The 14,722-nt window shown below is 45.3% G+C and overlaps 1 long non-coding RNA gene across 1 annotated transcript; it reads right to left on the bottom strand.

The window, feature by feature from the left end:
* Nucleotides 1-1,107: 1,107 nt before the first annotated feature.
* On the bottom strand, nucleotides 1,108-5,140 carry LOC106035360 (uncharacterized). Its single transcript, XR_001206726.3, has 3 exons — nucleotides 4,221-5,140; nucleotides 3,177-3,267; nucleotides 1,108-2,365 (listed from the first exon to the last, which is right to left on the bottom strand). It is a non-coding gene; the product is annotated as an uncharacterized lncRNA (long non-coding RNA).
* Between the last annotated feature and the right edge of the window lie 9,582 nt (nucleotides 5,141-14,722).

Raw genomic sequence — 14,722 nt, 5'->3', positions numbered from 1 at the left:
GGAAAGAAAATGGACTTATCTTCTTGTCTCGCTATTGGGTGCAAGTCTTCATATGGCCATGAACGTGTGGACATTTGTTGCATAACAGACTGTTGCATCGTGAATACAAAAACCAGAAATCCGTGTAATAGATGCAGGAGAGTAATGTGCCCTAAAGAACACAGTCATCACACCCTTGATGGATTGTCATCTTTAATCCTCTCATGTGGTAAGCAGCTGGGATGTTTTCCTGATGACGTATTTAAGCCCTTTCTCTGCCTAAAGTGTTTTAAGACTCAGCAGGTTCTAATAAGTATTAAGGAAGTTTCCAATACAAGTATCTGAACCAGGAATCAAACAACATCTTTCATTTGCAGTGAACCACTAAGCAGTTGATTTGCTGGAAGGAATATGACTTTGTAGCATTAAAAAATGAAGTATTCTTTGATGCTGGGATTTGAAATTTTCCTGTTATGGATGGATGCATTTACATCCAGATAATGCTCAACTCAATTGTCAAGATGTTAATGTAAGTCCTCAGGACTCATCTTGCTTCAGTACTGAGAGACTGAGCGGGCCTGTATGGCACAGTGCACTCTAGGAAATCACAAAGCTGCTACAAAAGGCTTAATTATCTCCTCATGTGGAGCAATGGGAATGAAGATCAGCTTCATCCAGGTAAACAGAAACGTGTCATTGTCCAGTGGCCCTACATGAGAAAGGAAAATGGTTGTAACAAGAAAATATCATGACTTGCAGCTGGTGCACCCCTCTGGAGATGCCCGGCAAGTGAATGGCTGCAGGATGGGGTACATCCATGAGGAACAGCACGCGTCTGTATGACTGAGCAACTACGGGGCTGCACACTTCAGGGGCACCTAGCTACCAGTGGGTTAACTCCATGTGTATTTTTGCATTTATATGGGATGCAAAACACAGCTCCAACAGGGCCTGTGATTTTTCAAATGAGAATAATTTATTCTCGGCCTAAATTTGCCAGAAAACACAGTCCAAAGTTCATTTGCGCAATGAGATTACCTAACTAAAGTCACCTCTGCTCTGCACCTCCATTCAATCATCAGTCACCAATGTAAAACCAACAAGCAGGATTTAAATTTTATCTGCTTGGAGCAGCTTGGAACAACTCTGCTATATGTACTGCTCTGAAATGGAGTGCTGTTGGTTGCGAGCAGCACAGCACATTACATTTCTCCCCCTCCAGTGAATCAGATCGCCTCAGGGTTAAGGGCTTGGAGTCTTAATGGGGCAGAGCATTGTAGCTCCATTGCCTCCAGTATATATCAGCAATTAAAATTTTAGTTGGAGTTTCACTTCACCTACCTACTCCTCCATGTGATGAGGGGGGCTTTTCTCCTGCAATTTTTTCCTCTCACTTTTCCTTCAACGTCACGCTTTTCCATCAACATTTTTTGAGACCAGATTTGCAGAGATGTCTTGATGCTTCAAGCCATCGCTGGGAACTTAGTGAGACTTACAGATGGATTTACAAATAATAAAGGTCTCCTGAAATGAGTGAGGTCTGTTGTAAACTAACATCAGCAAAAAGCAATGCTTTGTCTAAATTATCTATCTCATTTTCTCTCCGGTAGTCTGTCTTCTCACAGCACAGAAAAAGGCCATTGTTCAATGCAGAACTAAACAGCAGAAATAACACTTTTGCCCTGCATAACTATCTGCTTTCAGTTTATAAAACTTTCTGCTTTGTGCTGATTCTTTTTCTTTTATTTATCTTAACGCATTCCAACATGAGCCCTGTGTATGCTGTCATGCTGCAGACCAATGTGGCTGTTCTCCAAACTCTGGGCATTTGTGTTACTCTGAAAATGCCATGTTCATATCATTGGGTGCAGTTCCTTCCTTGGAGTTAACAAAGCAAGGTATCCCTCTACATTAACTTGAGTGTGAGCTACCATCCCATTTCTCTACAAGGGTTTCAGAAACCCCTGCAAGCATGCGCTTGTGTTGCACCAATCTGGCTCTGCTCCGGCAGAAGGGCAGGGAAGGGCTGGTTTTCTTTGTCCCTTCCCATGTCATGCATTGCATTTGGGAAAAGGAAAAACTGTCCTAGCAAGAGGATGAGCATGAGTGCATTGTGCAATCTACCCATTCGCACATGGTCTGAGGTGAAGCCCCTTCACTGGATATAGACATGTTTCGCTAAATACCCAGTTTTCATTTCTTCCAAAACCACACAAGTCCAATAAAGTGGAAATAAAGTCCACATCTGTCAATTCACATCCCTTTCAGAGCAAGACTATTGTCTCTGCTTCAGAGCTGGCTATACAGATGTACTCTCCAGAGGCACCACAGCTTCCTCTCTGTGAGGTCTCAGCTTATCACTACGAGGTCTCAGCTTATCACTCTCCTTTAATTTGAAAGAGAAAGAGGAAATAGGCCACCAGTTTATCTACTCATATTAGCTAGATGGAATGAAAACATACTTGGTATTCAAGTCAGCGTAATAAGAATAGCTTATATTTATTTTTCTTCTGCCAAGTGCAAGCCAAGCAGCAACTAAAGATAAGCCTGAAAGTAGTAGAGATCCATTTAAAATTAGCTCACGCACTGGTTTGGGAGTAGTGGGAAACCAAACAGTTCCTCTGAGCATCATTAACAGCCTTCCACCCCTGGGCATGTGGAGTTTGTGCCCCTGGGAAAGCCAGCCCTGCTGTCCCCATGGTGCCGGCGTTTTGGCACCTCTGCCGTTACTCCCCACCATGCACTGTGCCATTGCCAGTGCCCGTGGACTTGGCACCCTTAAGCTTTTCTCTTTTGATTGCCCAAGATCAAAGAGCACATGAGAGAGGTTATGTTTCTACAAGCCCCTCACTCAAACCCCTTCTGAAGAAGAATGCTACAGACCTACACAAAGGTCTACAACATTTCCCTGCTTGCACACACCGATTTTAATTTATATGACACAAACCTATTCTGCCTCAACACATGCAAACTACTTATTTTTGCTCTCTTTTTCAAATAGATAGGGTAGGAAAGGACTTTTATGCTGTTCCACACTCCACAGGGCTATTCATGTAGCACTTCAAGTCATAAAGAAAACATCAGCTTGAACTACTTTCAAACTTCCTTATTTTGTTTGTTCAAACAGAAAGTTATCCGATTTATTATGCTTCATTTATCTGGAAGCAGCCTGCAACGTGCTAGCTGAGTGCTTTGACCTTTTGCATATTCTGTAGTTGATTGGTTTGGCCATCCATCTTTTCCAGTTGTTGAAACCCTCGCTTAGCAGAGAAAGGCCAACAGCCAAGCCTGTGTGAAAAATGTGATGCAAAAGGAATCAATTAAGTACAGGGTATATTTCATTGCATTTCCCATAGTATATTAGACATTGAAAATTATGCAGAATCTGAAAAATTGCCTAAGGTGCCTGGACGTCATGGCTGCTGACAAATTATGACTATATTACAGTTTTTGATCAATCTTTTTGGGAAAAAAAAAGAATCTTATGTGAATCTGATGTGCTCTCATCACTCTGGTAGAAAGCAGTTAATATTCCTATTTCTCACAGTGTTCTAAGCTCTACTGGTTAATCTAGTTTCTTTCTGACTATCTTGGCAACTTCTCTTATGTAACACAGCTAAACGCGATCTCTGTATTTTCCTTCTTGAGCCACCTCTAATTCCCTGTAACCTGTTACTTTTGATAATTCCACCCTTGTTTTTGACCAGGAATGCGAAGAGGGGAAAAAAACGATGTTCACTGTGTTGTGCCTATGCACATGTTCATATCCTGCTAGTTACGACAAGCAACCAGCCTTGGCCATCTCTCTGCCTGCCTCTTCTGAAAGGTTCATCCTTGTTATGTTTCAGGACGTGCCTCATTCCCAAAACACAGCCCCAGACTCCCTAATAAATATGTCAGCGTGTATCATGTTCATTTTAACACTAGCATTTTTAGAGGAATGAGTACCAAAGCAGTCCTAGAAGCACAGGTGGGAAAGCAGATCCACCCTCTCCAAAAGAAGGGCCCCAATCACAGGGTAGAGAGCAAATAAAACACCCGTTTGCTCAGTGGCCCTTGGAATTATAACTTCTTTTCAGGATGGGAAAACTTTAACAGAGCAACTAGTCACTATAATCAAAGAGAACTGGATAAGAAGAGGCTGTATACCTCAAGTAAGGATAGGAGTCATCATGAATTCATACAGTGCATAAACAGGAAGAAAAAAAAAACAAACGTGAAAAAATACTCATTTTCTTTACCTGGTGAGAGTGCTTTCTGTGAATGGAGTAGCTGAAAAAGTCCCCTTCCCTGAACACAGGCAGTTTTCCTCCACAATTCAGAGCGTGTCCCATCTTGCGGCCTAACCAGTGCGATCCTCGACCAGCGCGTTCCCCAGGCAGAAGGGTCAGCTGCTGAGCGCAGCTCTGTGTTCGTGCAACGAGACAGCCAGACAGCCTTCAGAGCTATCTTCCCAACCCAGTAGGGTCGGCTTCGCACATAAAGCACCCCGTGGCCCTCTCTGGCTGCACACGCAGCTCGCTTGGGTTTGAAGAGAGCGTTATCTGACAACCTCCCGCAAACGATGCAAGGGTTGCTCCAAGATTAAATGGCAACTGCTGAGGGAAACCAGGCGCTATGAATGAGCGTACACATGTATATTCATTTCTGCTCTTCCTTCTCTGTCTGTCCGATAGGCTGACTTGCCAGCTGCTAAACTGCTATCAGAGGGTGGCAGTTCTTCTTTTAAATGGTCTTTAATTTAATGGGAAGAGGATTCTTTTAATAGTTAATTGATACCCCCTCCTCAAGCTGAAGCAAATAAATGCAGGGTGGCTGAGGTGCGATTGATTACAGACGGCGCCGTTACCCAGCAGTGGAGCAGGAGGCAGGGTGCATTAGCAGCAAAATGCCTAATTTCAAGGACTCAGTAGCAAAAACAATTTCAGTTCAGTCTCTCTGGAAAGTCTGGAAAGATCCATGCCGTTAAATTTCTGTTCATAAAACTTTATTGTCTATGGGTGCATTTCCAAGTGAGTAGGCTGTTGGCTATACACATTTCCTGACCTATACAAGTTCTCTGACACTAATGGTAACAAAATATAGCTGGTAACTTTCTGAAATGAAATGTCTGATTCAGAACAAACAAATCACTGCTGTCACAATTAGCTTGGCTACTTAAAACTACCGAGGTAGCATAACAGCACTGACCAGCACGAGCAATTTGTCTTAAAAAGCTGGAACATTTATTTTCATTAGCAGAAAAGCCTTTCTTTCGTTTGTTCAGAGATGAACAAAAAGGGCAGAACTTGAAATTAGGGACGTAAAGCAGCATGTGCGTGGAAGAGAGATCAAATGCGGGAGCTCAGTGCTGGCGTGGCATGGCACAGAAGATGGGATCAGATCATCACAGATACCTGGTTTCAAACATACAGCTGCTGGGGTACCAGCTATATTGGGGTACAATTCAAAAGAGTTCCTTGATGCCAAAATGTGGTTTCTGCCCTCCAGCACCCTGTCCTGCCATGCTGCACGCTCCTGCTGCAGGTCCTGGCGCTCAGTGGACACTGACAGGGGTGGACTCAACCCATTAACTTGCCAAAAAGCTCACCCAGCAAGGAATCGTATCTTTCTTCTGCCAAAATAACAAGCTGGAAGAGCCCACAGGAGGTGGTGCAAAGGAGCACAGCTGGGAGGAGGGATGGAAGGAGGGACCTGGCACGTGTGGGGCTGTGGCCACCAGCCCCTGGGGTTTTAAGAAGATGGCTGGAGGGAGTGACGTTGCAATTGTTTGCCGAGAGGGAATGCATGAGCTCACCTGGATAGTGGGATTTGATCTCATTTCCTGTGACAAAGCTTGGAGCACACCTGCATCCCTGCGAACATGGACGGCCTTCATCTGAGGTCCCAGGTGGGAGTAAGGACAAGAGAGGCACTGAGCAGCCCAGGCTGCTGGAATGGACTCCGAGGGCTCAATAAACTTTGCTGGCAAAATTCACTGCACATGCAGCTTTCCTCAGGCTTCAGGGGCTCGAGCAGGAGTTTTGTCAGCCTGAGGGCTTCTGTGACTCCGGGCGAGCCTCGCTCCCTGAGGCTTTGGTGCCAGGATGGGGACGGGAGAGCTGCGCAGGCTGCCCTGCGAGAGCTTCCCCCTCCATCCCCACCCTGAGCAGTCCCGCTCAGCCTCCACCGCTTGGAAACGGAGGTACAAATGTAACAGGAAGAGCAGCAAGGAATCTGGAAAATCAGAAAGCAGAATTTGGAGCCGTAACAAACCCTGGAAAGCTGCAAAGACGATCACCGCCGTGATGCCGGCCAGTGAGGGCCTGCTGAAGTCGCTCACCGCAGCAGGGAGGGGAACACACAGTCTTAGATGAAACGACATGCGTGTGTGGGTGCAGAGGGCCAAAAGGGAAAATACAGCCTTATATATCCTTATTTTGTAGCCTGTGTTTTGCTGTGTGCGTTTCCTAACCGATTGCTAATTCACTCCATCTCCAGTGAATAAACAGACCGGCACTCTGGGATCTGTTTTTAATTACAGCGTTGTTTCTTTTTAATGATGAAAAATGAGGATATCCTTTTTCTGTCCCATGTGACCTGCTTTCTATAGGATTTCTGTTAAAAAAAAATAAAAATCCAAATATCTTTCTCTTCTGGTTCCAGAATTTCCCTGTTCTCCACCCCTTATATTTCCTGGACAGTACAACTCCACGGTAACTAACTGCACTGTGAATATTTATCCTCGCACACACCAGAGAGACCTCTAATTTCTGTAGGGCTGTTTTGCAAAGTTTCTTGAAGCTTCCCAAGTGGCTGCAGCCAAACAACCCAGGAGTAATAGCGCTGCGAGTCAGAAGAGTTACATCATCAGGAATTGCTAAGAAATAAAAGATTCAGTCTCTTTTTTTTTTGCACTAATGCCTCTTTGTGCCCCTTTGCAGCATTTAAGAGGGCTCATTAAGTGTTCCTCTGCCGGAGCAGAAGTGCCTGAGTGGGCTCACACGTATGAGGCTCACCTTGGAGAGACAAAAGTGCCTTGGTTCCCAAATGGCCCTAGAACGTAGAGGGCATGGCCACGGTGTGCGTTATCATTCCTTAGATACCTCTCTCCATCTAAAAGCCTGTCCTCAGAGTGAGGATGGAGCACCTGGGAAATGGACCCATTTGTACTGTTTTGTTTTGCTATTTCTAAGCAGATATTTCGCTGTGAGGACAACCATCTAAGGACACGGTACCACAAAACTCAGAGAAAGCCAGCTGAAGCAGCCACTGCCACAGCATGTGGGATGTGGTGCTGCTGTGTCACACACCAGTCTGGAGCCAGCTGGACACGATGCCACTTACGTGAACACTTCTCTGTGTCTCCCACATGAGCTGAATTACTCTGTGTTAGATTTGTGTGTGTACACGTGTGTGTGAATGAAGTTGCTACACACAAACAAGGGATTTGCTATTTGACACCTTTCAGTATTAGGTTAACGAGTCTAGATAATGGTTTTGCAGTTCATGTTTATTATTATTATTATTACTATTATTTTGTTTTTGATTTGACTGCCAATCTAGAGAAGAATTGGGCTAGACAACTTTAAAGTACTTAATTTTACTTTTCTCTTTTTTCAAACAAAATTAAAAGTGGAAATGGAGAAGGGAAGAGCTGCTTTGAGTTGGAAAGAATATTTAATTTGGGGGGCACTAATGAGAGAGTGCCTCAAAGGCAATGAAACAAACAAACAAAATGTGACTGTCTGGGATTGCAGGAGACCAACACCTTTCCTCCTTCCAGGAGAATTTCCTGATGTCCAGCCTCATCAATATTCTTGGGTGACTCCTCTGACACAAATTATGACTTTACTCAAGCTGGGTAAATGCTTCCTGCCCTGGTGATTATTTTAGCATTGAGAGGGTAAGGGCACTCCCCTGTGGTGGGGGAGGCTCTAGGTCCTAAGTCACTCTTGTGATTCAGAGCAAATTCTTAGCATGACTGACTTCACGAACTCTTATGTTTCAAAACAGTTTTATTTCAAGAATAAGTAATGTGTTCCCATGTCCCCTCCCCAAATAAAAGGAGAAGCAGACAGAATACTCCACTTTGCTGTATTCCAGATAATCCGTTAGTTTAGTGACTAATTTTAATACTTTGGAAAGAAAAAATAAATACAGAGAAGATGACATAAGAGCAACACGTGCCATTGTTACAGTTGAATTCCATGGGCAGAAATAATTGAACGAGTCCTCATGAGTCAACTGCTGAGGGGAGGGTCTGCTGCTGAGCCAGGAGGGAGAAGTCCCTGCATGGGTGGACGTGCTGTACCCGAGAGGGATGCTCCGGGCGGCTGTGCTCAGGGCAGAGGGGCTGTGGGGACGCAGGGATGTGGGGATGCAGGATATGGGCTTGTTCTGAGGCGGGGATGCAGGGGTGTGGGGATGTTCTGAGGGATACGGGGATGTTCTGAGGTGGGGATGTGGGGGTGTGGGGATGAAGTTGGAGGGTGTGGGATGTGGGGAGGTGAGAGCCTCCTTCCCACTCTGAAAAACCCTCATAGCTCCACAGACACGTCTGCACTGTGAGAATAAGAAATCCGCTTCCCTCTGCAGTATCAGTCCCCACTGTAGCCATGAAGCCACATTCTTCATTGAACAAATTAAAGACAACGTCATTAGGAAAAAAAAAAAAAAAAAGAAAAAGAAAAGAGCCAACACCAACAGAAACAGGCTATGCTTGCGGCAGCCAGTTTACTGCTGCAGATAAGGGTGCAGGACCCTTTCTGGCCTCTGTCCCTGCAGACACCGGCAGGGTCCCCGTGGCGGTGGGCCTGCAGCCCCGCTGCCAGGCTCGGCCTTCGGGCTGAGGGGGCTCGGGGTGCCCGGGGGCACGGTACGCCCCCTGTGCTGCCTGCATCCAAAGGCGTCATTATAAAGGCTCGACACGTGAAGTCCCCTCGCGCTCCTTTACAGGGCGAGCAAGCGAATCGAGGTGGGAAAAGTTCCTCCGAGTGAGGCCAGAGGCCCTGCCACCGGCCGGAGGTGGGGGGCAGCAGCTCCCCGTCCCCTGACGGCCGGGGTTAGCTCGTTGGCTGCCTCGCATTGCCCTCTGCTGGCACTTCTTAAAACACCGCCATCAGTTTAGTTACTGCGACGGCCATTTAGTAGTCCCCCGTTACTTTTATCCTTTATAGTATTACTATTATTTTTTCCAATGCCTCTGCATAGCGTATCCCAGGGGACTTGCCTGAATGTCCCCCTCACCCTGTGTACAAGCCGAGAGCATTTGTTGGTTTCTGCTCCAAAGACGAGCTTTTGTCTAAGAGGTCTTTTTTGAAGTCAGGATAATGATGAACTGGTTGCTTCATATGTCAGTGAAAGTGGATGGCATCTATCTGCCCTACAACAAGCAGAGCACCAGATTTCCTTGGCATGACTTTGTGCGTTGGAGAGGACCGAAACTAGGAGCCAGCTCCACCATTTGCTACAGGGAAAGAGCTGGGCATCTTTCTCTAGGTGTGCTGCATAAAGTTTAGAAATCCTTCAAATAAACGAATGAACCCCCTCATCCACCTTTTCATCTGAATTTGGAAAACAGTCACATTTTTTAGTCAACTTGAGTAAACTTGGTAAATATTCCCCCCCCAAACTGGGCTGCCCATGGCTTTTGTTGGTGCGAGGGTTTGCTGTAGGAAAGTTGTTTTCTGTGTGCTACGGTGCCTTGTGGGACATGTGCTGCTTGGGTATGGAACGGGACGACAGCTACAGCATCCAGGTCCCACTGCCCACCCTGATGGCGTGTGGAGTGTGAGCACCTTCGCCTCCCATTAAGACAGGTCTCTTGGCTCTCTAATGCTCACCTCATCTTTCTTCCCCCTAGGCAGTGGCTTGGCCAGCCAAAATGTGAGGCTGGTGTTGCCTTTGCTCCCTCTGCACACAGCTTTGGTCCTGCTGGAGGGGGTGCAAAGCCTCCAGCAAGCTGTTGTGGGGAGAACTTGTCTTCGCAGCGCAGGAAACCTTAGTGCATTTAGCAGTAAGCCCGGTGAAAGGGCTGGCCTGGGTTTCTCTCCTCCTGCAACCGGACAGCAGCCAAGCCACCCTGATATCCTGGCGATGTCCTCTGCTTTTGGGGCTGCACAGCAGGTCTGCTCTGTCCATTAGACGAGATGTAAGAGCGTGAAAGGAAGGTTTGCACCTCGGGTCCAGTCTGAACCTTTCAACCGAGCTATTCCCAAACTCTGTTTACCTCTTTCATAAAAGTTTAAAAACAATCGTTGTTTTCTTTTCATGATGGTTGAGACCTAATAACAAAATAAATCCAAAAAAAAAAAGCCAAAAAAAAAAAAAGAAAAAAAAAGAAAAAAAAAGAAAAAAAAAGAGCAGAACTTAGATCTGAGCCCTGCTTTTTGCCAGCCCAGAGGGAAGGCCAAAGCAGAGCCAGCCAGGCATTTCTGAGCCTGTTGTTCCTGGAGATGTCTTCTCAGCTTCCAGACCTCTGGGGCTGCCTCGGGTCAGAGTGAGAAAAGCACATTATCGTGCTTTTCCGGTGGGAGCCCTCAAGCAAAAGAGCTGAAGGAAATGTGCTGCTCGGGGGCCTTCCCCCTAGATCCCCCAAGCCAGGAGGAGAGCAGCGGGTCTGCATGGATGGAGGGCATCCAGCCTGCGGATGACACGCAGAGGAGAGGGAAAGGCCTGGGGAGCTCAAAAATCCCTGCAGGGGTCAGGAGGCATCTGCTGGGCTGGGAGAAGGAAACCAGGCAAAGCTGCAGAGGAAAGGAAAGGGAGAGCTTAAAGGGGATTTAATGTGCATGCAAAGCTGCAGATCCCAACCTGGGCTCTGAATCCTCCTCTGCCAGGAGAAAGCAGAAAATACCCCCATCCATATTCCTAAAGGTTGCAAGCTAGCCTAGGAAATTAATTCCTCATTATAGAGATGAATGTGCCAACAGGATGAGCTTTTCAACTCGCAGGGATAAACGGCAGGGTTGGGTTCAAAGTTTGGAACCAGGAAACTCTACAGCTTTGTCTTCCAAAACAGGGGAGGAAGAAAGCCAGGATCCTCAGTCTGCTTTCAAAGCCCTGGTGCTCAAAGGAGTGCATTCTTCTCGAATCTTGTTAACGTCTCCAATTTAACATTTGGAGAGCTGAGGTTTTAATCCCCCCCTGGTATTTTCAGTAGCAGCAATGTGGCACATCTCTCTCCTGCTGATGAAGGTTAAGATGTAATTTGGCTTGTCGTTTCACTCTAAGAATGGTCTTAGTGTATCACAGAGCTTTCTCTTCACTTTTGGATATTCGGTTATGTGAATTCAGTCGCTGTTCAAGGACCCTGCCAGCACCTGAAAGTCTCCTGAGTAGGATCAAATGCACGTTTTACTTCAGTAATATCAAGCTCCCAGTGCTCTGTTGCAGTTTCTTCTTACAAAAATTTAAATTAGTAACATAATACAGAAAATTCAATAATAAACTTATTTGTGGAAGTGGAATTTCAGGTTGCTATTATAGTTAATTAGTGAAAAAAAAACAACAATTTGACCTCAAGACACATAATTTGAAGAAAACTCTCCAAATGCAGAACAACGATGTTATCTGCTTGAGGTGATGAAAGGAGTAAGATGGAAGAAGCAGTCGGGGTATCAGTTTACTGCCCATTTGCAGTAACCAAAAAACCAAAACAAAACAGACATTTTAAAGCTTCAAAATGCTGCCACTGTGAAGCTGAGTAGGACTTTGCTTTCACTACAAATACAGTGAATTAGGGAAGCTGGGGTCAGGGTAAGACAGAGAGCAAAGCAGACGAGACTCGCCTTTGCCTGCATGCCACACTGAAAAAAACCCGTGCAGGCTGAGGAATAACAGCGTAGGTGCTGCAGGTCTGTAATCCATCTTTCCCCAGGACACCTCCTGTGCTTTTATCCTCAATTTATGAAAGCATTGGAGGCAAGAGATTTCACTGGCATGGTCCAGCTTGTCCCCACACGGCCCCTTTGGTGCATCCACCCTTTGGATGGGTGACGGGCTGCCCTATCACCCCCCCAAAAGCACCCAGTATAACTCAGAGAAGTCCCCAGGGCTCCAGGAGGGCTGAGCACACAACCTGGCCTCCCACCTGCCCAAGTCTGGGGGCTTACTAGAATTACAGTTCTTGTGTATTGAGACAACCCAGAGATGTGAGCAATGTGAAGCTCACAACAGTTTGAATTGTGCTTATGCTCAGATTTTCTCCCTCTCTTCACTGTGGCCTGGCAGTGGGGCTGTCAGAAGCACTCTGCTGGCCAAACTTCCCCAATTAACTGAGTCTCAGCGATGGCTCGTCACTTCGGAGCGAGCTGCTGAGCTGGAGATTGCACGTTCTGGAGGGTACGTTGGAGGTGATGGTTTTCAGGCTGGATTTGGCAGGTTCATGCCAGCACCAGAGGTAGAAAATATAATCATCGTGGAACTACTCTATGTTCTTTATTTGAAACAGCGGTGAAAATATGTAGATTTTGTTAGAATACAGCTGTTTTAACACTTAGCTTAAAAAAAGCAATAGAATTAATTATTAATACATATAAGATTCGTTCAGTTAGAAGGCATGAAAGATATATCCCAGGCATATCCTACATGGCATCCCTGAAGGAATTTTTAATTACAGTGAAAGCAGAGTTCAAATATCTTTAATTTCTGCAGCTGACAGGTTATTTTATCTCCGAAATAAGTAAACCAAAGCTAGACCAGCACTGCGCACAGGAGAGAGCTCAGATTTTACAGCAGCAGCCTGAGCTGGCTGGCCTGCATGCAGGCACGCTGCATCTGCAGAGCTAAATGCAGCTCGGAGCCTCGGAAAATTTAAAGATGTTGTTTTTATCGTGTATCATTTTTTTGGTTTAGCCTTTGAAGCGCAGCAAAAAGACAGACCTTTGTCAAAAGGCACATTTATTTTTTAGCATTGGATGTGCAGACCTGTACCGTGTGTTTCATTTTTGCATCCAGGGTTTATTGTAACCGCTTTGGTTGTACATGCCTGGAATATATGATCAAACTGTTTGCAGCCCCAGTTGAAATTTATTTTGCGTCATTCTTCTCTCTCTGTCTCTCTCCGTCTCTCTGTCTTACTCATCTGGTCATTTGGAAAGCTCTCATTTGCACATTTAAAAGTAATTTCAGTTTTTTTCCTTGTCTACAAATTCCAGAAAACAGATCTGATTATTGCTACTTGCATTTGATTTAGGCTATGATTATAACTACAGCACTTCCAAACATTCAAAATTCATGAATTCAGCTATTCCCAACCCTAAATGATAAAATGTTAAATACAATAAATGTGGGAGTCTTAATTTTCCTTCTGCCTTTTGAATCTTTCAGATCAGCCCATATTTTCAAGCTTTTCTTTATGGCCATGAAAGTTATGGGCTTTCTATCCCCCAGCCCAATTTGTTCTCCAATTTTCAAACACAAATGTGCCTGGTAAAGAACAGGCACACGAAAAGTTGCTGAGAATCCTTGTGAGCTGTCTGCAATCTCCAAGTAGTATAGGCAAATAACCCTGTTATAATAAGTGTTGCTAAATAACAGCAGATTAGAAGCTGTATAAAAATATTCACATCCCAAAGCCAAACACGCTAAACTCACTGTTTGGGCAGAGAAATTTTTGGCATCCTTACTGAAAAGCAGCTTTGCTACACCAAAAAAAAAAAAAAGGGAAAAAGAAAAAAAGGAAACTTATTTCCCTGCTGGATTCTCTCCTGCTTGTTGGAAAATTACACGAGGCTGTGCTTTGCAGGTGTTACAGCTAAAGCTTCGGTAAATTAAACAAACTATCTGGTTAAAGCAAATTCATTCGACAAAAACAGGAACGCAGCGGATTGTGTTTCCATCTCCGAAACCCAAAATGGAAGGATAAAAAATACTGTCTCAGAAACCCAAAATGGGATCACAAAATAATCTCGCATGAAAGCCTGGAAATGCTGCATCCCACGGAAAGATGTGAGCATCATGTGGGCTGGAGGACGGAACAGGACAGGGGGACGGATGAAATCTCCCAATTTATTCTTGCTGCTCCAAGCTGGCTTTTAATGTGAACATAATTTACAGGGACCAAGGATGAGTTTTGAAACAGACAGGCTGTTGAATCCTGAGACATTTCCACCCACTCTGTTTTCACTGCATAAATCGAAGCCTGCCTTTGCTCGGCAGCAGTATTTTAGCAACATCTAGCAGTTCAGGTCAGTGATTGAGCTGTCTTTGAGCTGACTGACCAGCAAAAAAACAAATCCTCCAGACTGAAAAGTTCCTGTGCTGTGTATCTGGCCCAACAGGAATCATCCAAAGAGGCAGGCATGGCTGGAGCCGCTGTTCTGCCAGCCCAAAGTATCACTGAGGACCAAGACTACCGAGCTTCTCAGTTGAGCACATCTATCCTGTTAGCAAATAGGAGAGCAAAACTTTTCTCTCTGTATGCAACAAATTCTGCCCACTCTGACATAGCTGATGTCGGCTCCTGGAGCACCTCACCTGCTGCTGGTGGACACAAGGTGCCCCAGCGCTGCACCAGCGCGATGCCTGCCGGTTCTGACCTGGCCTTCAGAGAGAAACTTTGCAGACAAATCCGTATTTCTTCAAACGGATTAATTGCTCTGGCAAAATTGTAACTTAGCCCAGAGACATCTTTGAATATTCTACAAGATGTACATCTGTGAACCCAGTATTAAAGCCTTCTGTAAAGGAGGAGGAGTAACAAAATACATCAGAGCCAGCAGAAATGAGCTTAGACCTCTGAAATGTTTATGAATAGCTA

Source organism: Anser cygnoides, chromosome 4, assembly GCF_040182565.1.
Source record: "Anser cygnoides isolate HZ-2024a breed goose chromosome 4, Taihu_goose_T2T_genome, whole genome shotgun sequence".
Taxonomy (NCBI): domain Eukaryota; kingdom Metazoa; phylum Chordata; class Aves; order Anseriformes; family Anatidae; genus Anser; species Anser cygnoides.
Note: the sequence above shows the minus strand (reverse complement) of the source record. Positions and strands in the feature narration are given on the sequence as shown.